General features: G+C 46.1%; 1 protein-coding gene across 2 annotated transcripts in view; it reads left to right on the plus strand.

Annotated features, from left to right (window-relative positions):
• DGKI (diacylglycerol kinase iota) overlaps nucleotides 1-27,515 on the plus strand; it is a 1,316,934-nt gene that overhangs the window by 459,566 nt on the left and 829,853 nt on the right. The window lies entirely within an intron of this gene.

Here is a 27,515-nt window from a genome sequence, read left to right on the forward strand (position 1 = left end):
AACAAAAAAATGGCGATTATGAGGGCAAACCCAGTGCTTTCAATGGGCCGTTCCTACCCGGCCCTCAATACCTTCACTTCCTATTTTTGAGCATTTGAGTACCTGCACTTCTCAATGCCTGAAAGAGAGTACCGGTACTCAACTATGTTGCGAGGTCAAACTAAAAGCTTTTCATTTCACTTTATCGCAATTTAAAGGATTACGCTTCTCAAGCCTTTGCTGGGGCAAGCAGCACCCCCCCCCCTCCTCTCTCCACCATCCGAAATGCCCATAGTGTCTCCTTCAGGGACCACCCCGCAGAACAAAAGGAGGGACAAACGTGCATCTACTGTGCGCTCAGCACGCCAGGCACGCCAGGCACGGAACACTGTTTCGCTCAGTGGGCTTCACCTGTTACCATTGGTGTCCTTTTATGGAGCAGGGATTAGTTTGGAAAGCCTGGGAAATTACTTTTTAAAGATGTTACCAGTGCCTATTCCAATATGTAAATGTTTAAGTAATTGGAGTTGTGACGGAACGTTTTCCACTGGAAACTCGCACACAGCTCCAGTTACCTAACACATTTCTCATTAGGCAATGAAAGCGAGCAGTAATCAAACTCCCCCGCTGAAGCTTAGTTTACAGCTATGATATCTGCTAGTTTGCTATGCAAAAAAAGATAGTCTCAGTTAATATAGATATCCAAAGATTCTTAACACGATGGACAACAACAAACTGGAAGTTTTTGTGAAAGGATCTCAGATATACTGCTTTACCCGAAGTGCATGCTCCTTGGCACATCATTTAATCTCACTGGGCATTGCCTGCAAACAGGGTGTGTCTAAAAGGGATCTGTGCCCAAGGTGGCAGGCCAAAACGGCCGGCGCCGAAAACGCAGTGCCAAAGTGTCCAGCTGTGTAGCTTACACTTTTTTCCCCCATTTAAAGCACTGAGCAAACCTATGTGTCGACAAGCACGTTCTCTCTGAAAACCCTCAGGCCTTAAGTTTCCACCGTTATCTCCTGCATGCAAAATACTGCGTGCGCCACTACACTTCCTGATCCCCCTGATAACAAATGCGCTCTTCCTGCTGTATATCACCAGACAGGAAGTTGGTGATTCTGGGTTATGATATGGGGGCGGCTTCGCCTACGACACATTTCTCACTTTGCATTCAGTGCCAGAATCTGATAAAAAGTGCTGTTGGGTGGCCACTAACTGGCAGAACCTGTACACACGGAGTAAAACCCCTAGAGTTGCTAAACACCTCTTTGGGCAAATGCAAACATGATCATCCCGTGCTTTGAGCTCACACCACACTCGCTGGTTTTGGGGCTTGCACCATGGAGCATCGTTTCACTCTCACCCAGTCTCAGTGGCAGCAGTGACTTAAATTGAGTCTCACTTGGGCTTCGACATGTTTCTGCTAAAAGGTTACCCTTTGGTTAGAAATGCCAGGTACGACGACACGGAGCCCGGCGGAATGGAGGAGGCACCCCCGATAACCCGGGCGGCGTCCTTCTCGGTCCCCAGCCCCTTCCCCTTTTGGGAAAGGGGGGTGTGGGGGTTGCCGGGCCAAGGCGGCAAAATTGGGGAAGCCCGCGAAGGAAAGGCACGGCAAACAAAAGAAATGCCCGCGAAAGCCGAAGCGCGGCAAATATCGAAGAAAGCCTGCGAAGGGCAACAAAAGGAAAGGGGAGGGGTTTCCCCTTCATAAGGAGCGGAGATCCCGCTACTAACAAGAAAGCAGCTGCAGCCGAGGGACACCTGTGCACTTCCACGGGACTGCAGCAGAGGGTTTACAGTTAATAGAAAGAATGCGTACATTGGTGTTGTTATTAAGCGCATTGTTCGAGACTGTTGAACCGCGCATATGCTGCTATGGTTCATATAAATGTAAGGTGCATGTTGTCGGTTGCTATAACGAAGGGGGCAGGAGTATAGCAGTTGGCAGCGCATTACAGCATGCAGGGAAGTGGTTCCTGGGCTGCTCGTAGAGGGATAAGTACGCTGATTAATACACGGCAGCGTGAGTGCACGGGGACTTAGTGCAGTGGCAGGGGTTTAGGAGGAATTGACGGTTGCCTTTGGAGTTTTAATTTGAATAAGTTCCCTCTGCATGGCTCTGAAAATGGGGTACCACCCAAAGCGGACGGGTGTTCTCTGGGGGTGGAGAAATAAGTTGCGTGGGCGCATATTGCTCCTTTTATTGCCGTGAGCCCATGGGTTGGGTCCCGGGAGCTACACCGCCGGTGGCGGGCTGAGGGTGACAGTACGACACCAAAGGGGTAAAGCAAACATTGGGGGCTGCGCTGAGCCTGTTAAGGTTGGGTCTTTTCAAATCGGGTTTTAGTACATGTTCACTTTTGTTGGGCTTGGAGGTGATTGGAGGATTGTAGTAGGACACTGTAAGCTAGGCAGCCAGGTCAAAGGGTAAGCTGGTATGACACGGGGTATGAAAATGAGCACCACACATCGGGGGTAAGAATAAGCAGCACTCAGATACCTGAGGGTACGCAGCATTATATAAAGGCTAAATCATGGACAGCACAGCAGCTCCGACATTAGCATAGCCCGAGACCTTGTTCCAGACCTAGCAACACCCCTGCTGCCGGCGCCGTTAAAAGGAGCCCGCGGTGGCGAATGGCCAGTCACCCCTCTGGTTGGAATATTAAGAAAGGGGGTTCAAGGCTTAAAAAATGGGGGGTTGTTTAACGCTAGAAGGAGGCAGATTATGCATCTAGAAATTCTCCTTACTCGACAATAATGTGCGGTATCAAATGTGTTCAGGTACAGTTACAGGTTGTAGATGCCAGTAAGGGAGAAGATCACTAGTCAAGCAGGCCACTGTTCAGGGGTGAAATGGTAAAGCTGACCAGGTGGAAAACTGTTAAACTTGGTTTTACTGGCAGTTTCAGTGGAGTAAGCGTCCTGTGTAACCAGCCAATCCTCCACCAGTGGGCCACAGTAGCTGCCGCCTAAAATGAACAATTTGCATCGTATATGCAAGGGGGAGCTGCACCCAGTTAGTGGGCAGCCTGGCCTGGCATAACCGGCTAAGGGTGACACCAGCGCCGGATTTAGCAGTACACCCAATGTGAACATTGTGAAGACCAGGGAGGGCTTGATGTTCAAAAAGACGGCTATGCATGGTTTGTGCAGGATTCAACCAGGATAGCAGGTTCAGACCTGAAATGCACGAGTGGCAGATCAGGTCATTGTAATGGGTGCCACTGGTACCAGGTTTATGGGAAGAAATGGGGTGCAAGAATGGTGCGCCAATTTTGCTGTAAAGTCAGACAACGATGGGAAGGGTCTGTTTCAGATGGGGCCAGCCCGGTATAATTGCACTGGGGGATCAAGGTCCATTTCAGGGTAACGGGGTAAAGAAAATTCCCTGCCTCAATTAGGTGCTGGGTACCTCACCGTTTATTGCCCCAAGGTCCAGTTCACGGCAGTTCCAGTTACCGCCAGGGTCAGGTCTAATAATCAAGTGGGGGACTAGGCAACAAACAATGGGAGGTGGACATCGACAGTAATGAACAGGTCTAAGGCTAATAGTGTGGGGAAACACCGAAAGGCGGGATTTCGAACTCCGAGCGCTCTCCCCGCCCGCGGACACCTGCAAGGGCAGGGTAGGCCTAGGCTCAAAGGTGGGGGTGTGGGCCCTACTGCACACTTGGCGCAAACAAATAGGAGGAAGCAGGCAACACCTTCTGGGGTGAGCAGAGGTGCCCCGGAGCAGGCCCGCCCTGGTTATCCCCGGAGTAGAATCAACACAAAACTCTGGGAAAAGCAAAAAAGAGGAAAGGCGGCACAAGACCGCGGATGCTAGTGGGGCGAGAGAGCAGGGTGGGGGGATGTAAAGCAAAGATGGTGCCTGAAATTCTAAACAAGAAACAAACACGGCGCACCCCTCCAGCATGGGAACTCCTGCAAGGACAGGCAGAGCAAAGATTAAGTTGGTGGGGTGCTTTAGCCAGCTAAAAATGATGAGGAACCTATTGCAGGTACAGCAGGACGAACAAATTGGAAAGGTGGCAGGGGCTGAAGTGTCCCAGAGCAGGCACACCTGGGTGCCGTCGTAGTGGTGGCGGACCATGATGGTAAGGTGGCATGGTCAGAAAGGTCCCCGGGCAGGCTCACTTTGGTAAAGGCGGAACAGATTGGAAAGGGGCAGAGACAAAGTGTCCCGGAGCAGGCCCGCCCTGGTTAAGGCAGAGCAGGATGGAAAGGGGACAGAGGAAAAGGGTCCCAGAACAGGCACGCCCTGGTGAGGCGGAGCAAGAGGGAAACGGGGCAAGGTCAGAAATACGGAAATTGCACTGGCCAAAATAGGGGAGAAAGAGGGGTGTTTGGTACACATTCTTTTGGGTTAGGGGCTGCTTCAACGGCGGCGGCAATGGGAATAAGTGAGGCTACGATCAAGCAGATAGGCAGCTGGAAATCAGGCTGCTTTAAGAAGTACAGTAGGCCAGAAAGAATGTAAGGGTGACAGGCCTTCTTCTTTCTCCCTCTCTGTAGCACCTGCCTGGAATAAGAAGGTAGCAGTATGGGTGGCAGGACACTCCTTCGGATCCAGGGCAGGGTTCAGCTGGTCAGTCGAACAGGAAGCTCTGACAGCGGGCGATTTTAGGATCAGGTGGCACGGGGTGCTTGGCATGAATGGGGCGCTATTACAGGGTCAAGTGCGTAAACTCTTGGCCAGCAGAAGGAAGCCCGACATCTTGACCATTCGCCTTGGTGGCATTGATTTAACGAGTTTAGGGAGAGGGGCTCTCCTGCGGGAAATGAGGTACTCTGTACAGGGGCTGGCAGGACAGCTAGGTGAAACGGAAATAATATGGTCAGTAATCATTCCAGGAAAGGAAGGGCGGGGTCCTGACAGCCACGCCGCAGTAGAGAAGTCCTGGCGAAACTGAATTGCGCAATGGCTGAATGTCGCAAGGGCAGGGGTTTTGGTCAGATTAGACACGGGCTCATTAACGGATAAACTCCAGGGTATTTTTCAAATGAGGGGTGCACCATCATCTTTGGGTATGGACTTATTTTCTGGGACATCCGCACGAAGATCTTAGGAAAGTGAGGAAGGAGCAAAGGGGGGAGCCACGGTGGGCGGAAACCCACACGTGGCGTGGCGGTGTTTGGCCAGACAAACACAGGAGACAGACTCCGGAAGAGCCAGGAGAATGCGGGAAGGGTCTTCGCTCTTCCCAGACCCTAAGCCCCTTGGGAGCCTAAGCGGCAGGGGCGGCGGGGAAGGACAATTACGGCTCAGCTTCCCCCAAAGAAACGGCACTCTCCCCGCCCAGGAGCACCTGCAAGGGCAGGCAGGCTCGGATACTACCAAGGCTGGGAGAGTTGGGCCTACTAATGGACTCTTGGGAAAGGAAAGGGGGAAGCAAGTCCTTGCGACACGGAGTAGTCGCCGCACCTGGCAGACAAAGTTTTCCACAGATATGTACAGTTTGGTTTTATGATTGTGGAATAAATTCTGCGGCCTTCTTATGCCAACAAACAAACAAGTCTCATTCTGCACTTTCTGGGGGGGGAAAGGGCAATGAGTTATGTTTGTATGTTAGCTGTCATATGGACGGATGCCGGGGTTATGCCAGGTACGACGACACGGAGCCCGGCGGAATGGAGGAGGCACCCCCGATAACCCGGGCGGCGTCCTTCTCGGTCCCCAGCCCCTTCCCCCTTTTGGGAAAGGGGGGGGTGGGGGTTGCTGGGCCAAGGCGGCAAAATTGGGGAAGCCCGCGAAGGAAAGGCACGGCAAACAAAAGAAATGCCCGCGAAAGCCGAAGCGCGGCAAATATCGAAGAAAGCCCGCGAAGGGCAACAAAAGGAAAGGGGAGGGGTTTCCCCTTCATAAGGAGCGGGGATCCCGCTACTAACAAGAAAGCAGCTGCAGCCGAGGGACACCCGTGCACTTCCACGGGACTGCAGCAGAGGGTTTTCTTTTTCCCACCCACCAACCCTACGAACAGAACAATCAGGAAACGCCTGGTCGTCGGCGTCGCAGGACGACAAGGCGGTGTGGCGGTGTTTGGCCAGACAAACACAGGAGACAGATTCCGGAAGAGCCAGGAGAATGCGGGAAGGGTCTTCGCTCTTCCCAGACCCTAAGCCCCTTGGGAGCCTAAGCGGCAGGGGCGGCGGGGAAGGACAATTACGGCTCAGCTTCCCCCAAAGAAACGGCACTCTCCCCGCCCAGGAGCACCTGCAAGGGCAGGCAGGCTCGGATACTACCAAGGCTGGGAGAGTTGGACCTACTAATGGACTCTTGGGAAAGGAAAGGGGGAAGCAAGTCCTTGCGACACGGAGTAGTCACCGCACCTGGCAGACAAGGTTTTCCACAGATATGTACAGTTTGGTTTTATGATTGTGGAATAAATTCTGCGGCCTTCTTATGCCAACAAACAAACAAGTCTCATTCTGCATTTTCTGGGGGGGGAAAGGGCAATGAGTTATGTTTGTATGTTAGCTGTCATATGGACGGATGCCGGGGTTATATGAAGTGGTGGTCCTTTGAGGCTTTGCATCCGAGAACACCTTCCCTTCCATCGTTTTAAACTTGCCAGTCTCGTTACATAAGAGAGGCAATCCAAAGCAAACCAGCCAGACTCTGCTCCAAAGAAGGCAGTCTATCCAAAACTGGGACTGCAAGCAAAATCGTTTTACGCCAGTGTAGAGTAAAGGACCTTCCATAAATCCTGTGTCAAGTCTCATGACATTACAAGCGAGGCAAGCTACGGAGAGGCAGGCTGCCCAACGCTCTCCCCTGCAACTTCCTGATCAGGGGCCTAGTATCTATCCTAAATACAGGAACTGCCAGCAGGACTAGATTAACCATACCACCTACGACTGTATGCTGAGGGATAATTGGTGGGTAAAGTCAGAGTTAAGTGTGTCGAGTTAATGAAGGAACACTAACTCAATCTCCTGCCTGGTGTGATCATTTGCATGGCCATAACAGCAAGGCAATACTATGCAGATTTCTAGGGTGCCACCACTTGCACACCTGCTCCAACAAGCAGAAAAGGCATCTCCATTAACATGGGATAGCAAAATGGCGTTCCCCTATGGTAACAAAAAACCCTTGCAGCGGCTCTTACTGCAAGCATCCCCAGGCAGCATTCCACCTTACTGGCCTCATCAATGAAGTCCAACGTGGGCCCCGAGACATAGCACTCTTGGGCCCTACTTCTAAGAATATGCTTCCCACTTGGGCAGAGCAACTGAAGAGAGAACTCCAAAAGCACTGGTTGGCGTCCCACGTATTTGCAAAGGGTACGCTCCAGCATTTCCGTAACCACCCTTTGGTTTTCTCTGGGAGTCTCTGTAACTGGATTCCCATGTGTGGATCTTGAGCTTCCTGTGCATAATGTGTATTTATTTATTTATTGCACACAGCTCCATTTCATGAATTTTTATCCATGATGTCCATTTAGCAATTTAGCAACCCCCCACCCCAAAGAAAGTTCATAATCATTGCAAGTTTTCCAGCTGCGCCGCACCATTGACGCTCAGTAGGAATGGAACGTGCCACTGTTACTTGTGTTCACATGTAAAGGGAGCATACATTAGAAATTCGGGCAGACGGATCCCTTGGGAACGGGGTGCAGATTGATTTGCAAAGGGGTTTTAACCCATCTGCAATGACATTCTGTATGTGCCCATGAGAAGGTAGTCAGCTGTGCGCAGAACTGCCAAACTGTTCATGGTATTCGTTGTTTGACTTTTGAGACATTCTGATGTTAAATGTGTGTTAAGTGCATGACAGTTGCAGACCGAAGGACGTTTCTATAAATACTCGGGTGAATTAAAAGGTCAAAGTCAGGGGTGGACTGGGATCCAAACGAGACACTGGAAATCAGGGGAGTTGCTAGGTCTGGAAAAGACCCGGGGCTAAGCTGATGTCGGAACTGTTGGGACTGGGGGCTAGCTAGTCTTTTGGCTGTAGTTCCTGAGATTCTATCCGGGGCTACAACCAAAAGATCAGGGGCTATAGCCCCCTTAGCCCCCCCCCTAGCAACGCCCCTGCTGGAAATACTTTTCAAAGTGGCTCCATATTACACGTTATCGAGGTCTGTGGGCAGTCTAGAGAAACCCTGTGTGCCAATAGGAAGTTGAGGGAGCTCCTAGATGTTCATGGGCAGGTTAGGGAACCCCTGGGTGTCCACAGGAAGTGGAAAGGATCTGTGGATGTCTCACAGCAGCGTAGTGAACCCCGGGTGTTCACAGAAAATGAGGGCAGACATTGGCTGTCCATGGGCAGCTTAGGCATCCCCGAGCGTCCGTGGACAATGGAGGGAGGACCTTAGATGTCCATTGGAAGTCTAGGGAACCCCCTGAATGCCAATGTGCAGTGGAGGGAACATTACATGTAGAAGGGAACGTTAGGAAACCCTTGGGTGTCCACAGGAAGTGGGAAAAGCCCTGAAGTAACCCTGGCCAGTTTAGGGAACCCCATGGGTGTCCACAGGCAATGGAGGGGCTATTAGCTGCTATAAATTGATAGGGGTTTGAGAAATCACAGCTTGTGTTTGTAAGCAGCCCAAAAAAAACTATCAAATAATCAAACATATCTAAATGCATTAAATCCAATATAGTTAACAATTACATAAATACAACTATCCAGTATTCCAATTAACACATATCCTATGTAAGCTGGTTGTCCCTTAGCTCAACCTGTTTCCGTTCTGTCCAAATTTATGGTGAACACTTCTTTAGAAATGCATTCAACGTAATAATTCCAAAAGTTTATTTTCGTTTCCAATCTTGCTGGGAGCTATCAGATGTCCATGAGCTCACCGGCCTAAGGCTTCATGCTGCAGCTCACTGATGAGGCCTAAAGGGCTGAAACATGCCCTGGCTTACTTGTGTTCCTATGAAAAGGTGATGTTGTCATTTTGGAGTGGAGGGCTTCTTTGAGGGCGTGGTCAAGCGTGATTTGCTTAATGGTGGTACATTATTGTAGTTTCACCGATGAGCTACAAAGCAATGGGCAGCTTTTCAAAGGAATTCATAGTGCTTAATAATGTTTAACTCAAACACTTTCTCCATCACTTTTTGTTTTTCTTTGGATATCATTATACAGAGAGGTGTTTCACTGTTATGGTGATATATAATGTCAACCCAAACATCCATGTGGTTTATTACATGTGAGACAGACAGGCCTACTGAAACCTTCAATATGATGTCTTCTCTACTGGTAAAGAAGAAAGACTGGGAGGTGAAACCCAATCTACCAAGGCCTTTTCTGTTGTGGCAAAATATTTGAGGAAATTTGGTTTGGAATAGGCATAAAATAATGAAAAGTAAATAGAGAATTCTAGAACAGGGGAAACATCTATTTAAATATGTATCAAACTAAATAGACTGAGAACCTTACAGACGATTGTTTAAGTGACACATGTGTGCCACAGCCACTCTGTGATTCTCTTAAGGACATAGTTGAGTTGTTTGTGCCTGGATGGCAGAGGGTTGTGAAGGACACTATCGAAGGATTTGAGAAACAGAGTTTTGAAAACAGAGTGCTTAAGTGAGCGCACTGTACAATCGGGATGGGCGGTGAACTTTAAATAAATGCCTACTATCTACATGTATTTCCCAGCGTGTCTCAGTATGGGTAATTGTTGCTTCTCAGTGGAGTCAATAACTGTGGAACCCTGTGCGCAGATCTACATGCAAATGTACATCATTTATAAGGCTCTCATTACAGCCTTGAACCATGGACATACTGCTGTTCAGATGTTGCATTTTAAGAACTCTTTGACCTTCTTCCCAGGCGAAAGGTACTAAGGGGTAATTTGAAAACGCCGTGGTTCTTTTGACACCATCTAAAAATCGCGTTTTCCAAATCATGTTGAATTATGAAATGGTTATGCCCTCCTTTCCTGTCGGCGGGACCCATGGGTTTTAATATGTGACCTCGAAAAAATAACAACTAGTGTTTGCTTCTTACCATACCAGCCTGGGATCGCGGGACCTGTAATGTGTTACCAGGCGCTGCGGCTTTGTTGCAGACTAATGAAAAGCAAGCACACGTTTTCTGTGAATGCATGCTTTAAGGCCTATTTACCACATTTCAGCCTACCCCTAAGTTTGGTTATACTTATCTGTGCCCCTGTATTTCTTTTTAAATGTAAATTAATTTTATTTTGGGCTTGACTGTCTAATGATTAAAAGAAGCTCCCTCCCCTTTTACGGTGTTACTCTCGCAAATGGTAAGTACCTTTTTACTGTGCTGAACTTGCCTTTTTATGACATGATCCCAGGCTTTGCAACTGGATCGCGCCTAGTAAAGCTGGTTATGACTTTCCACATCTTCTGAATTTCAATTTGTTGCGTTAAATCTGCGCAATTTAACTGCACCTTAACTAAGGTTTTTTCAGTGAAATGGAAGGGTTTTGTTTTGTTTTTTGACGGGCCACTGGCCATGACCTTCCAGCATGGCCAGTGACCACAGCCTTTGGCCGTGGCCACTATACATATCTTTTGAGCCCAATAGCAAGGGCCTTTGGCCCTGGCCAGTGAGCACAGCCTTCGGCCATGCACACTGTATATTTTAAAATGTTACAGGGCCACAGAGGCATTGCAAAGTATAAGGGGGCAATTAATTAAGTTAACAGGGAATGCCCTTCTTAAATCAGATGTGTAACACGAAGGTTTGGACAATTGCCAACTGTATTCAAGCTGAAGTGAGAGTAACCAAAGAATAGTCTGTTTTCCTAAGCCAGGTAGTCAGTGTGTTCTTTGGAATAAAACCACTGTGGTTGAGGGCACAGTTATTTCTCACAGAGAAAGAAACTACTGTGGGTTTTAACACCCACTGGGGCAAGGCTGTGTAGGAAGACAGGAAAGGATAGAGTTGAATTCTAAATGTCCCTTCCTTGGGACTCTTCTGTCCCTGTGTAGCGCTGTTTGTCTTTTGATGTTGGTCTAACACAATTTCAGAGTGATTGCAACCTGACTTTGTGATAGTCCTTTTAAAATCCCAGTGGATGGGGTGTGACAAACAATCCTCGGGCAAATAAACTTGTATACAACCCAGTGGATGTATGTTCTCCTCATCACGTAAACACTGTTTTTAGATCGGGTACTTGTCTCTTCCCATGCTAACACATAGGGGGAGAGAGTGGTTGACGGGCACATTGATGCAAGGCTGAATGGTGCATAACATCTAGAAGTAGTTAGTGTCTCTTCTTACCCTATCCCCTGTTTTTGTAGGCGGCCCAGCAGCGCTACACAGGCACAGAAGAGTCACAAGGAAGGGACATTTAGAATTGAACTCTATCCTTTCCTGTCTTCCTACACAGCCTTGCCCCTGTGGGCGTTAAAACCCACAGTAGTTTCTTTCTCTGTGAGAAATAACTGTGCCCTCAACCACGGTGGTTTTATTCCAAAGAACACGATGGCTACCTGGCTTTGGAAAACAGACTATTCTTTGGTTACTCTCACTTCAACTTGAATACAGTTGGCAATTGTCCAATCCTTCGTGTTACACCACAGAGGCATTGGCCTTCAGCCGTGTCCACTATACATGTACCCCCAATATATTTCTTTTGGACCCACCCACTCTACATGTCTTTAGGGCCAACTATATTAAAACATTACCGGGCCACTAGCAATGGTCTTCATAATATTGCTCTTTTTTGTGTATTAATCTAATTTTTTTAAATCTCTTTTTTTCAAAAAAATGTTTGCCCCCTAAATATTGTGAACAATTGGTGGCAATTGAAAAAGAAGATTGATTGTTACATTAACATAACAATGTACTCCAGTTACGTTGCTGAATTTAAATGGACCAGAGAGTTCTGTTTGTGGATCGTTTGATGGGCCTGCAGATTTTTCTGGAGAAGAGACTGCGCTTAGATATAAAAATGAAGCTTAGTCTCATTCTAAAAGCACACATTTCACAACCACAAGATCCCCAGCCTCCCCTACTCTCCTCAAGGAGAATCAGTAAATTACATCTACAAAGCATTTCCTCTTTATACTCTGAGCAAAGTTACACTTTGAAAATGTAATTTAAAAAATGCAAAACCCAGTCAATAAGCTCTGCAGTTATTATCACTTCTCAAATTTCATTCCTCGTCATTTCTTATTACTTTTTCTTTTATGCTCGTAGACCATGATGTCAAATTGAGATGTCATGCAATCGCTTGGAAAAGAAAGTGCTTTCTCCAGCATACGCCAATTCTGTGCATTCACTAATACACTTCACTAGCGCTCCCCACAAACATGCTACCTTCAATCACACATTAAGAACCCCATATAACCTTTAAAAAATATTTTTAGAAAAACATTGACATTTATTTTCTCTCGCTTTGAGGTAAAACACTGCATTCCTTAAATGGTGGATTTTCTAAAATGAATCGCCTCTATTCCAGCAATGCATCCTCACAGATATATAAAATAGTTTTGTGCCAGAGGCACCGTACTCTTCACCAAATTGTTTAAAAAATACTGCTGATGTCTACCAAAACAAAAAAATGCATGTAATCCCATCATTCTTCCCATTTTCAAACACATATTGGGAACATTTGTCCAGCTGTTTAGTCTCTGAACCTGTTCAAAGTCTGTGCATTTTCCCTATTGGAAAACCAATGGAAAAAGTACATAAAATACTGTTTTTGACCCTTTGTAAGTGTTGAACTATTTTGACAGATTTGTGCCGTCCGGACCAAACATTTATTTCGGCATGCTGATGTGTCCCACGGGTCAAACATTATTGGTCATAGAATTTTAGGTTACCCAATGTCTTCTAGGTTTCACCTTAACTATAGGGTGAGGTTTATAGTCACTATTTCGAATAACATTTGGTGGAAAGTCAAAATGTCGAAAAAAAAATGTCGAATGTGTTTTTTAGTTCATTTTTTGTTCAAAATGGGGGTGTTCCCCCCAAACACCCTTTTTTAATTTTGTTTTTCTGTTTTAACCCTTTTTTTTACTTGCAGAACCAAAAACAAAACATGTAAATAAAAAAGAAAGCATTCGAAAAAAATAATTTAGACATTCTTTTTTCGACATTTTGGTTATTCGACCAAATGTTTTCCACATTTTGACTGGACACCATAGGGTGACTAGTGCTGCTCTATAAGATACAGATATTCGTTGATATATGTCTATATATATATGTGAGTATATATTAAACAATTGTGGTCCCTGCACATTTAAGATGAGCATCAAGTTCCATAACAAACCCAAAAATGTAATTGCTAATAACTTTTGACTTGGATGACGGATATGGCTGATATTTTGCAAACAAAACCTTTGTCGTAGGCCTCCCCGGAATGAATATTGTAAGAAATATTTGTAAAAAAATGAAAACGTTATTAAGAAAGCAAAAATAAAACAGCTGTTTTCGTCCTTCTCCCATTCATTTTTCCATGGAGAAAAAGTCAAAATTTCTGCATAGCGTGCAGCAAAAACCGCTGGACGGAATTGGACAAGGCACGAAACAACTTGTGCACTAAGCATGGACTCGATTTCTGGGAGTGGTCTGGGGGTATTCCATCGACAGTTGTTAAAATATTTTCCACAGAATGGGGTGTCCCCTTCTCGCAAAATGATAAATACATTTTCCCCATGGTACTTTGCAGCAGAGGCCTTTCAGAAATGAAAACTTCTCATTTTATTTTTTTGCTCGATGCAAGAGATAACCAGGGTTATAGCAGGTATGACCAGGGTTAGCTGAAAACGAAAAGGGGAAAAAATGCCATTTGGAGGCGGAAAAAGGATGAAATGGCATCAGGCTAGAGGTGTGGGGCGGGGAATGGCATCCTGACAAATTGGGGAGTTTGGGGGTGCTGCGGACCAAGATCAGAGTTTGCACTTTTTGCATAACCAGGGTTATACTGAGGATAACCGCGGTTCTAGTACAAAACAGGAATGAAAGTTTGTCACTTTTGACAATTTTGGAAAATCACACTGTCAGTAAACACAAAAAACTAGCCTAATCATGTCAGTAAACAAAACAAGTGGGCCAGATATGTGATGTCATCAGTGATGTCATCAATGACATTTGTGATGTCATATTTCATGTCCTGGGTGTTAGTCTTAGCAGTGCACGGTAGTGGCGTGAGTTATGGTTGCTTAGCTTACCATAACTGTCGAATTTCTGGGGGTTTTCAGTTTTACTTGTAACCATAACGTCCCTTTAACAAAGATTTTTGCAGTGAATTTCATAGGTTGTTATTAGTGGAACTTAACCATAAGGTCCCTTTAACAAAGTTTTTTCAATTAATTTCATTGGTTTTTATTAATGCAACTTAACCATAACGTCCCTTTAACAAAGTTTGTTCAATGAATTTCATGTGTTTTTACCAGTGCACACAAATTTCCTAAAGCTTACTAATATCATCATTACCCCGATATAGCAACATTTTTGTCTACTTTACAAAGTCACCTTAAACCTCTGCCATTCCTAACCTTCTAGCATCACTTTTAACATGTCTATACACTTTTTGCAACTTTTTCTTACTGTTATTGTGTTCGCAGATTACCGTGAACATCTGACATCATCGCAGACTATCGAGACAGTGTCATGGGAAAACGTGCGTGTGTGGCATGATGAAGTGTTTTTTGTGAATGGGTCCGTGCTTCGTGAACAGTTCAGAACTGCATTTTCAGCTCGTCTAGGAACTTTGAAGCTCAAAATGTACCCTTGCACAGCTCCTACACCTATTCTTACTCATTATGCATTAACAATCTAGCACACAGCACATACTTGGAAGAATATTAGGAAAACTGCTATTTATCTTTAAAATGGCATCAGCTGTCGCCATCCCTCCTCCCCAAGAGCCACGATCACCACCAGCTGGAGGAGCTACACAACAAAAGAAGCGCAGTACTTCAAAAGACAATGAAGGGGACGAAGAAGATGAGGTAGAGGAAGTGCCTACCTCTAACACCCAGAGAGAATTATGGGTGTGGCAGTTCTTTACCACTTTTGGGAATGTACCAAAGGCTAAAGATACCAAAGTGAAATGCACTGAGTGCAAGATTGTACTCGGTCGCGGACTACCTAGACAGTACTCCTAAAGGACCATCTCCATGTGCCGCCACACCAAATCCAACCACTGCAATGCTTTCAGAAAGGTTGTTTCTTTGTTAGGAAGTAGTAGACTGTCTTCCTTCACCTCATCTTCCTCAACCAATACTGTAACCACACAGCCTACTTCTGTGGGACACAAAGACCCGCCAGCTACCTTGCAAGTGATAAAAGAGGCTGTTGATCCATATCTTTCGAAGACAACAGTACTCTGTATATACTGCAACACACCACTCAGCAGTGGGGTTCAATTTCAAAGTGCTTTTGAAGCTGTAATCAAGGAGCATGAGAAATACTACCCCCTGCCTTAGATGTAATACACATGTAACATCTTCCCCGGTCCACCTTCCCCTCCATATTTGTGGTTGGTGCCTCTTCCCTAATTTCCCTCCCCACCTTACTTTCTGACCTCTCCTGCAAAAAAATTAAAATTAAACAGCTCCTTTAGGAACCAGCTTTCACAGTTACAAAATAGAATTAAAAAAATAATCTTATAGACGCCAAATACTTTACATTTCTCAGTAAAGTAGTTAGATTCAATAAGATTCTCCAACATTTCCATTAGCATGTTTTGTTATGCTAATGGAAATAATGGACAATTGTATACTAGAGAAAAATATAAAAGGACAGAAACAATTTTCTGTCCCAAATACTTTCTCTAGCATACAATAGGGACCATAAACGATAGACCTTTATAACTATCTGCGGTCTCCACAGTCCACTTTCCAGGCCATGGATCATTAAAAGACCCGCATGGCACGTGCACACCATCGCACAGGGCAGCCCTTCTTCCCTTTTTAATTTTATATTTATAACAATCCCTCAATGCCTGCTTTCAACCAGTGACACATTCATCCACCAATCACTTCCAAAAACTGTACATATAACCCTATCACCATATTAAGCTTCCACACACCAACTGCCACTTAACAATCCTCTATAAATCTTTTGCATCTGCATTTCCTTTACTCATACAGAAAAAATGTACACAGTGCTCCTATAAATGCACATATGCATTGTGCAGTGAGAGACGTGCATAAATAGATGGGGCAGTATGGATGGGCAAGTGCTCATGAGAACCCAGGAGGGAAATGCCAAGGGATGGAGAGGTGGGACACCACTGGCTAACTACTGGCGCAGCGGAGTCCCAAGGGTGGGATGCATCTTAACCGCCATATCCCTTTAACAAAGTTCTTTCTGTCAATTTAATAGGTTTTTATTAGTGAATATTTTTCATGGCGTTACATCACTTATACACGTTATTAATAATTCCTCTTTTCATATATATTAAAGAACTATAAACCTCCTTTAAGAAGCATATTTTTTGCAACACATACTTTTGTCTGTCCTTAGCAGCAGCGCATGCTGAGGATACACATCATTGTTCAATTGCCTACAGCATAAGGCTCAACTATGACCCAAGCCGAGCCAAACTACCCCTATTATTCACTGCACCTACCCTGCATCCTAGGTCAGTGTCAACTATACCCTCATAATATAACCAATGGCCAGTGCTCATGACTAGCAGCCATGGCCAGTCTCCATATCCATGGGGCATGGGCTTCGGTCATGCCGCATTCCCCTATAAGCAAATCAGAGTACACATTTGCGTTTTCCGAGGGCCAGGCCCACTACCCAGACACCAAATGTCTCTCACTAGTTTTTCTACTTACATTCTTACACTTTGGAAAAATAAAACACAAGATATATTTCCAAAAAGAATGCTTTCAGGTCGTTGCTAAGGCTTGTCGTGCAAGTTTGTTGTAATCTAGTCCACCACTGCAGGCTGTAACCGCAAGCAAAATATTTTTTCCCATTCAAACCTACTGCTTTGGCCATGCCGCATGCCCCAACAAGCAGATTACAGTACTAATTTCTTCTTGCTGACAGCCATGCCCATTGCCCAGAAACCCATGTTATATCACTGTGTTGTGTACTTACATTTTTACACTTTCAAAAAAATAAATTACAGGACATATTTGCAAAACCATGCTTTGAAGTTCTTCCTGACCCTCCTCGAGCATATTTGCTGCAATTCAATCCTGCATTTCAACCTGTACCAACAAGTAGAATACTTTATCCCATTCAAACCTATCCCAATTTCAAAAAGCTTTACCACATAGCTGCTCCCTGGTGCCCATGCCCACTTTAACAACATTGCTGCTCCCTCATGGTCATGGCCAGGCCAGATTGTCCGGGTCATGGCCAATATGACCACTGCCCATGGCCATAGGCTATACCTCACTCACCAAAGGTATATCAATATTCTTTGTACCTACATTATGACACTTTTCAAAAAATAAAACACAGACATGTTTGCAAAACCATGCTATAGGGTCCTTGCCAATGCGCCTTGAGTGAGTTTGCTGCAAATCTGCCTATGTTTTCTTTTTTGAAAAGTGTTAAAATGCATGTACATAGAATAGTCATGTAACTTAGTGCCCATTTTTCTTATTTGAAATTTCTTTTATTGAGTTTTTCCCAACAAACAACAAACAAAACAATTAATGACTTTCCACCTGACCTCCTCTTGCTCCTGCTGACCCCACCCCCACTGCCCTTCCTGCCACCCCCGCCTCTTTGTCTTCTAGTGCTAATTGGTCCCATTCCCATTCCTCTACCATAACCCAGGTCCATGTGCATTCCTCCTGTGGCTTCACCTCATTCAGTAGATCTCCCATCATCCTCATAGTAATCCTGTTCTTCCCCTATCCTTTGTCTCGTGGAGGTTCACGTCCTGGGTGGATACTAGTTCATTCAACAGTTGTCCCCAGTTCACAGACAGGTCACCCTCCCCTGCAGGTGACATTTATTTTTGAATGTACTGCACCTCTGCTATGCCCCACCTCTGTACATCCTAAAGCCATTGCCTTAGCTGCGGCCCGCTTGGCCCTTTCCACGTGATTGCTATTCGTCTTTTGGCTAAGACGAGTAGGAATCTAGCTATTTTATTCCGTGTCTTGTGCTTCTTGGATCCCGGCAGCAAGCCCCATAAACACAGCTCATGATGACAGTCATGCCTGCTCCATAGTAGACCATTAAGACTCTCCATGACTTCCCCCAAAACCTAACAATAATCGGGCAATCCCAAACCGTGTGCCAAAACCCTGCATGATTGTGCCCCCACCTCGGGCAGGCATGGGGCACCGACTAATCAATGACATGTGGTATTTCCGGTGTCAAGTAGACTCGGTGCAAATAATAAAACTACGTGAGTTGGAATTGCGCATTCCTGGATGACTTCTGGACTTGTTCCCACATGCAGACCCATCGTTCCTCCGATATGGGTGACCTAGTGTCTCTCTTCCATTTTCCCTTAACTGTTAACCCATTGGTCAACCTTTCTGCCTGTAAAGCACCGTACACCGCGGAGATTCTCCCCATCTCTCCTTCAAATGTATTAACACCTCCCTCAGCTGACTGGGCTACGGCTCCTCAGGAATGCTGCCAGCTGTTTCACCACCCTCGCATATGAGAGAAAATGGCTGCTTGCCACCCCATAAGTCTGCCTCCACGTTTCAAAAGTTAGTAGTCTAACCCCTACGAAGAGGTCCCCTAGCGTGATACATCGCCGTTCTCTCAAGGTCCCCAGCCCGACACCCGCTAGGGCTGCCCTGATGAGCATATCAAACCCAATGGGCAGGCTCCCACTGTACAAAACCTTAACCTTCAGTGTCCCCAGGAGTTTTTCCCATACTGCCCGGACCTCCCTAAAGACATTAGTATCACCCTTTCCTCCTATAGGGCCCCACAATATCTCCATTCCTTGCCTGTGCTTACTAATTCCCCCCAGCAACCCTTGGATTTCCACCTCTGTGGTCTCATTCCAATTGGCCATCCCTTATAGATGTGTTGCCATGAAGTATAATTCAAAGTCCGGCATGTTCAGCCCCCTTCTTCCCTACTACATCGCAATGACTTCAACGCCACTCGACACCTACCCGTATTCCCCAACAGTTCTCCCTGTACCTTATCCAACATCCTTAAGAACACCTTCCTGATGACATATGGGATGTTCACAAAGTAGTACAAAAGCCTAGGGAGGACCACCATTTAACAGAGTGCTAATCTCCCCAACAGTGAAAGAGGTAGTCTCTTACAGTACTGCACTGCCTGTTCTATCCCCGACAGTGCCTGTGTCATGTTGTAAACAAATGTCTGCTCCATGTCGTGGAAGATATGTATCCCCAGATACTTGAAGAATTCCTTTTCCCATCGAAGACCTCAGTCTGGGAGGGCTGAGTCCTCCCTCGCTCTAATGCCAGCTAATAGGAACAACAGCGATTTCTCCTTGTTTATCTGATATCCCGATAACCTCCAAAAGTTGTCTAACACCTCCAAACTCACCAGGATATTTCCAATGGGTTAACCACATACAGTAGAACATCGTAGGCATACAATGAAATGGTGTGTGGTTACCCCCAACCCTCGGCTCTTATTCCAGTTTCTGGAATATATACCCAGAAGTACCTTGCCAGGGGCAATAGAATTGGAGAAACCAGGCAGCATTGTTGGATACCTCGTTCTAACAACCACCCATTCGATATCTGCTTGCCCGTTCTGACCCTGGCTGTCGGGTTACTATACAACAGCCTGAGTCACTTCAGAAACCCACTTCCAAATCCGTAAGTTTCCAATACCTTGAACAACCATGGCCACTCCAGCAAGTTAAACGCTTTGACTACGTCCAATGACAACATCGCCATTTCTCTTTGGGAGTCCTTGACCAGGTGCGTGATGTGGCGTAGCTGGTGCAGGTTCATACTTGTTTCCCACCTCCCTCCTCCCCCACAAAAAAACCCACATTGGTCTGGGTGCACCAATTCAGGAGCCACTTCAGCTAATCTAGAAGCCAACACTTTTCCCAGAATCTTCGTGTTGACATTTAACAGCGATATCGGTCTGAATGAGGCACACTGTATTGGATCTTTGCCCTGCTTGAGGAGGACCTTGATCATGGCCTCTCTCATGGTCTCTGGGAGTATCCCCTTCTAGAGTGCATTGTAATACACCCGTTTCAGCTGAGGGACCAGAATATCCTCATATACCCTGAAAAATTCCCCAGGGGACCCCTCGCTACCCGAGCCTCTGTTCATCTGCATGGCTCTCAGCTGCCTGATATCTCGGCTTCATCTATAGGGGAATCTAACTCCTCCCTGGCTTTCACTCCCAAAGTAGGCAGTCACACCAATTCCAACAAGTCTGAGGCCTCCTCCTCTGAGTGGGTACCCTGTACTGTGTACAATTATGTGTAGTGCCGTGTGAAGTCTTTGTTTAATCCTTGCTGTTATTATATCAAGTTCCCAGCTGGATCCCTTATTTGGGTGATCGTTACGCCAAGCGCTCCTGTTTTATTAGCCATGATAGAAGTCTGCCTGTTTTGTCTCCCTCCCCATGTATTGGCCATGGTCAAACCGCACAAGTGAATCTTTTGCCCGGGGCATCCCTCACTGCGTTGCCGTTTGCCAGTTTCACCTCCAATCGCTGGATCCTCCCCTCCAAATATTTCACTGCGCTACCCAGCGTCCTGTGCACCCCCACTAGCTGAGACATGCACACACCCGGTAGGGTAATTTTAAATGCCTCCACTCTAAATGCACTCTACCCCCACATCGTCCTCTGAGCCCACATTTAATTCAAAGAAGGAAGTAACAGCCTCGTGTAGTGAGTGGGTGTGAGCCCCTTCCTCCAGCATTCCTGCCCGCATCCTCCACAACCCAGTGGTGGCACGTTGTCGCAGGTTTTCCATCCCCACCACCAATGGGGAATGGTCGGACAGAGTCCTGTCCAAATGCTGGGGATCAGTGAACCAGTGAAAGTGTTCTCCCCCCCTTTCCTGACCAATCTAATTATGGGTTCAAAACACAGTTAAAATCCCCTCCCACAGATGTATAATCCTGTTCGATCTCCCCCTGTTAATGCCATCTCCGGGGGGAAGTAGCCCTTTTCATCCACGTTCTGTACATACAAGCGAACCACACATATTTTGTGCCCATCTTGGTACCCCATGATCGTTATCGTCCTCCTCTCAGTGGCTCCCACAGTCCTTTCCACCTGTAAAGGGACCTCCTGGGCCTCCCAGATCAACACACCCCTTGTGAAATACTCTACCACCCCACTTGTATTCCAATGTTTTCAAGTCCAACCCCTGCAGATGGGTCTCCTGCAATAATGCCAATTGTATGGCATGTCTCCTCAGGTATTGTCCTACTCATAATCTTTTCCCCTTGCTACCCAAGCCCCTCACATTCCATGTGGCAATTCTAAGGTGGTTGGCGCCTGCGTGTTCTTTCCCATTGTGACTGCACCTTACCACCACACCTCCACAAATGACCCTCATGGCACCCACTCCAACTGTTTCCCCCATACCTTTCCCCCCTCACCCCACTCCCTAACTTGTCCCTCTCAGCCCCCTCGGCTCTTCCCCCCCAGCCGAGCTTCCAAATAGTAAACTCCCCCCAACTCCCTCTCCCCATCCTCCGCCATATCCCCCGACCTACTCCAACAAAGACCTCTCATCCCACACCTGTATCTTAGTGTGGTGAGTGAGATCTCAGTGTTGAGGCAGATAAAGCTTCCTCCCCACTTCGAACCACCAACATTTGTACACACTCTCTGTCAAAGCATAAAAGACTCCTGTCATTCTCACCTCGTCCCCCCTCCCCTCCATCTCTGTTATCTGCAGGTTTTCCCTTCGGTGCCTTCTTATCCAACCTGTTCCATGCCTTGCGAGGAAAGGTGAAGAAAAATGATTTGTGTGTATCAATCACCCAGAGTTTCGCTGGAAAAATTTTCATGTAACGCAGGTTCAGTTCCTGGAGTCTGCTCCGAACCGAGTCAAATGACCTCCTCTGTTTCTGAACCTCTTATGTGAACTCAGGGAATATCAGGACTCTGGCATTTCCCATCTTAATATAGCCCACTTTTCGTGCCACCTGCAATATTATACCTCTGTCCCTGAAGTTCAGCAGTCTGGCCATGATTGCCCTGGGCTGTCCCCCCCATCAGAGGGGGTCTACCCAAGACTCTATGGGCACGCTCCACTGTAAATAGTTTGTATACTCCTTTGGGGCATAGCGTTTCCAGGATACATTTTTTCAAGTAGAGTTATGTACACTCCCCCTGCTGTCCCTCCGGGACCACCACCAGGTGGGTTGTGTTCCATCGTGACTGATGTTCTGAGTCCTCCGCTTTCACTTGCAGGCCTCCCATTGCACCTACAAGGCCGCGCACCTGATTCTTCAGCAGGGCTACTTCGTCTTCCACTGTACTGACCCGCTGCTCCACTTCCGTTACTCGATTACTAACTTTCCGCAGATCCGCCCTCACCAATGACACTTCGACTCTGACCTCCTTTATTTTTCCCTTCAGGGACGTTCTGGAATCCTGAATCGCTGCCATTGACCCTTGAAGTGTGACCCCTCCTCCAGTATCCGACCCCGCTTCCAGCTTTTCCACATCCCCAGCCACTCATTTGCCGGCTTATGTCTGTAAGCAGCGTAACTGTCAATTTTCTGCTGTCCCTTCACCATGATGTCTCTGTGTGCCTGTATTAGTTCATTAGGATGCTTAGGCCTGCCCACCAGGGGTCTGTGCTCCTATTGCTGCCACGTCCCAGCTTTCTCCCACCGGGCCACTGATCCTCCCTTCGCCTTGTCTCTCCTGGAGGCCCCCGTGCTATCACTAAGGCCCTATTGATGAGATGGCAGGATTCTGCCCCTCTGGCTGTTTCCACCTGAATGGTGAACTAGCTAATGTAATCACTGCAAAGCTAGCCATTAAGAATATTTATCTCTCTGATTTGTAGGGAGAAGACAAAGGTAGATGACTTCACCTTGAAATAGACTATTGAATAACCAATTTTGCTTTCACACTCTTTTGTCTTTTGTAAGTATACGACTAATGACATTTTCTATTTGCTATATCTTAAACCCATGGAGAGGCCAAAATAGTTGACCTTGAAAAATATTTTTTTATTGATTTTTAAATTCCACCATGGTGTCAAATATTTTTTCTTTTCTCTCCGTTGTATGTTATTTTGTAGTGTATTCGTCATTATCATTATATTGGAGCACATATGATTGAATCCCAACCAAAGAAAGGTTCCTGCCGTGAGGAAGGCCAAGAATAAACTACTTTGGAGAAAAAGTACTAGTGCTTAATGATCCTTCTGGCCGAAACATGTTGACAGTAAATGAGACTTTAAACAGCTACCCTCATATCTTATCTAGGTCTAGTATTGACCTTTATAGATGGTTGTGATGAAGAGATGTTATCTAGAACGTTGTCAAATCTACAGTAAGAGATAGACTATGGAAACTTGAAAGTGTGTCATTAACAATTCATGTCTCTTAAAACTGGTTGTGAAATGATGATACTGCTGAAGAAAAGTGTCTAGTCACTCTGTCACTCCATTGTGCTTTATATGTTTTTGTGTATGTTTTAGTATAAACAATAATGTTTTTTTATACATGTTTAAAGGTATTGAATACATTTTGAAGAAAGAAACTAATTTCTGCTCTGTGGTGGAGATATTTGGACTCACTTGAACCTAGTGAATTTGGCAAAGGTTTTTGTATCTCAATGTCATTAGTCTGAAACGTGTGGGTGAAGAGAGGGGTAATCAGCTTTCCATTTATATTTTGTTACATTTAATTTTTCCCGTCAGAAAGCTGACGCCCCATAAACAAAAAAAGAAGGGAAAATACCCAATTTAGCATTCCTGTTTCCCCCTGGGTAACATCCAATCAGGGCCCTGAGAGTGTGGTCCCAGGGCTGCTCTGCACTGTCTCTCCTCACACCACTGTCTGGGGTTACTTCCCACACTCACTCTCACATACTGGGTAGATATGCTCCTGTAATGCAGGCCACCCTCTCCCCAATGTCGCTGCAGGTCCTCTTGTCGACACTTCTTCCCTGCTCTGCTGTCCAGGCAGGGGTTACAGATGGTGCTGTCCTCATATGCTGCCCTGCCACCACTTGGGCTGTTGGTTGCTTCCCCCTGCCCCTCTCACCTGGGTGGATCGGCTGTGGTTCACTGGTCTGTTTGCTCTAGTGTTTCACCCCTGCAGGATTGGCTCCCGAGCACCAGAGTAGTTGTGTCATGATCTGTGGGGGGAATGGGCCCCTTGCGGCCTGTTTCTCACTGCTCGCCATGCTGGGTCTGCCTTTAATGCATTACCAGCCCCAGGGGGCTTCCTTTGGATCTTCCTTCGTAGCTGGGTCCTCTTTTCTGCCACTGCGTTGCAGTTCAGTGGTCCCTCGGGATAGCTCCAGGGCGCTCTCTTTGCTCCGGCGCCTGCCCTGCTACTTTACTGTGTGTCCTGGCCCACCACTGTGTGGGTGCTGCCTCCTCGCTTGCTCACTCACTGTGCCACTTCCAGGGACCAAAATGCACTCCGGGCCAATTTCCACATGGCTGTGCACTCCACAGTCTGGCTGAACCGCGGCTCTGTGTCCCTCACTTCGTCACTGATGTGGGTCAGCACCCGAATCGTCCGTCCAGTGCCGGTGCTCCGTGCTGCTCTGCAGCCATCCTTCCGCCACAGGCATCCTTCCTTCCCGCACCACCAAGGCCCGCACTCTTAGGCTACCAGCACAGTGGTTCAGAAATGGCGCCCGTGCCCCGTCCTCACTTCAGACACATCGGGTCTAGGCTTTCTGACAGCGGTTTTGCTCGGGAAGCAGTCAGAATACCGCAGGGGCACTCCTCCGTCGATCGTCACAGGGCTGTAACTGATTAGGTGTGTGAATCAGGATGCTTGCCGCAGGATTTTTGGTGGTCCCAGCGGAGCAATGATAGTCACTTCTCTATCTTGCTCCTGCCAGGCCATGCCCCCCAACTTAGCCCCACTTGACAAAATCCATTCAGACTTTCAAGTTTGGGTCTATAATCTTTCTGAAAACCTTTGTCCACATTCGTCAAACGGCAACAAAGTTATAAGCCATCTAAAAATGTTGAGATCCCCTCTACATTTGCCCCCTCTTGACATAATCTCACTAAACTCTGCAAAAACATTAATATCTAGGTCTACATCGTTTTGAAAACCTTTGTCCAGATGCGTCAAATGGCACCACATTTATAAGCCTTTAAAATAATTTGAGCCCCCCCCCTCTTATTTTGTTCCCTCTCAGCAAAACAGCACAACACTTTGCAGAACTATTCACAGACAGGTCTAGAATGAACTTCCAAAATGTCATGCAGTGACACCAAAGTTATAAGCCATCCAAAACTGTTTTTCACCTACCCTGTAATGCAGAAATAGGCATAGATGTCTGTGAACAACTCAGATGTTCGCAAACTTCACAGGACTGTCCCGGACAGCCAGACTGTTCACGGACATCGGAGTTGAAATGTCACCCATTTTTTGCGCTTTTTAAGGCCATATCCCATCCCATCCTCATCACCACTCACCTCCCCAGAGATTGTTTCATTAGTTTAACAAGTGCAATGTTGTGTTTTTAATATGTTTTTACCGCAATGGTTGTGGACAACGGCCGCTGTCCGCTAATCCAACATTGAGGGCGTTTCCAAAAATCTGACGCACCTCATTCTTTTCACCATCCAATCATCGGCCGCGTCCTATGTCTGCGGACCTCATGCCACCCTCTGGGCCAATCGGAGGCCCGTCCATGGACCAAACAGGGAGAAGTGAGTCCGCGAACTGAACCCAGATATCACTACATTGTTTACCTACTTTTTGGCCATTTATAAAAAAACACTCCTGGATGGATTTACACCAAATTTACAAAAGCGCGCTTTCGGGACCAAACCGCCACTCCTGCCACAAATTTATGAAAATTCGTCCAGCGGTTTCGACTGTAGACATGAGCAAAATGTTGTTTTCATTGCATTTATGGGAAAAACCACACATTTTGGGACCCCTTTACAACTTTACCCCCATCCCCCCTGCACAAAACTTCATCAAACTTTGCAGAATCAATCTGACGTGGCCATATATTTTTTTTGTAAATTTTCATAAGGAGTTTAGACCCAGAATTGAATGGATTTGTAACGTTTGGTGGGATTTTGTCAAGAGGGGGAACAAATTAGAAGGAGGTCTCAACATTTTTAGATGGCTTATAACTTTGTTGCCATTTGGCAAATGTGCACACAAGTTTGCACAATGATTATAGACCGAACCTTAAATGAGGCGGCTAAGTTTTATGACTATTTTATGTACGTACATTTTGGCACTTCAATAAATAAAACATGGATGAATTTCCATCAAACTTGTGCAAGAAGCATGGGCAAGGACCCTATAGCATGGTTTTGCAAATGTGACTGTGTTTTATTTTTTGAAAAGTGTCATAATGTAGGTACAAAAAAATGGTGATATACCTTTGGTGAGTGAGATATAGCCTCAGCAAGGACCTCAAAGCATGGTTTTGCAAATCTGTCCTGTGTTTTATTTTTTCTAAAGGGTCAAAATGTAAGTACAAACAATTGTGACATAACTTTGGTGCCTAGGCAATGGGCCTGGCCCTGAGCAAGGACAAATGTGTACTCTGATTTGCTTATTGAGGCATGTGGCATGGCCAAAGCCCCAGGTTTGAATAGGAAAAATGATTCTGCTTGCGGCTGCAGCCCTAAGTGCTGGATGGGGTTGCAGCAAACTTACAGGAGGAGCCTCTGCAAGGCTATGAAAGCACGCTTTTGTAAATCTGTCCTCTGTTTTACTTTTTTTGAAAGTGTCAAAAAGTAAGTACAAAAATAGTGATATAACTTTCCTGCCTCGGTAGTGGGCCTGGCTCTCAGCAAGGACAAATGTCTACTCTGATTTGCCTATTGGGGAATGCGGCATAGCCGAAGCCATGCCCCATGGATTGTGGAAACTGACCATGGCTGCGAAGCCATGAGCACTGGCCATTGGTCACATTATGAGGGTATAGGGGACACTAAACTGGGATAACAGTGGGTGGTATTCTAAATTAGGATAGGTGCAGTGGATAACGGGGGTGGTTTGGTGGGGCTGGGGTCATGGTTGAGCCTCATGCCCAAGACAATTCAACCATAACTTGCATCCCCAGCATGCACTGCTAATCACGACACACATCAGTATGCTTTGAAAAACATTGTTTGTTAAAGGAGGTTTACAGTTCTTTTATATATGTTAAAATAGGAATTATTCATAACTTATATACAGTGATGTAACATCATGAAACATTTTCATTCATAAAAACCTATGAATTTTACAGAAATAACTTTGTTAAAGGAACGTTATGGTTAAGTTGCACTAATAAAAACCTATGAAATTCAGTGAAAAAACATTGTTAACTGGACATTATGGTTACAAGTAAAACCGAATACCACCCAAAATTGCCAGTTATAGTAAGCTAAGCAACCATAACTCGTGCCACCATGGTGCACTGCTAAGACTAACACCCAGGACATCAAAGATGAAATCACACATGTCATTGATGACATCACTGATGACATCACATATCTCGTATGCAAATTAGCCCACATGCAAAC

Source organism: Ambystoma mexicanum, chromosome 12, assembly GCF_040938575.1.
Source record: "Ambystoma mexicanum isolate Mex_15411 chromosome 12, UKY_AmexF1_1, whole genome shotgun sequence".
NCBI lineage: Eukaryota > Metazoa > Chordata > Amphibia > Caudata > Ambystomatidae > Ambystoma > Ambystoma mexicanum.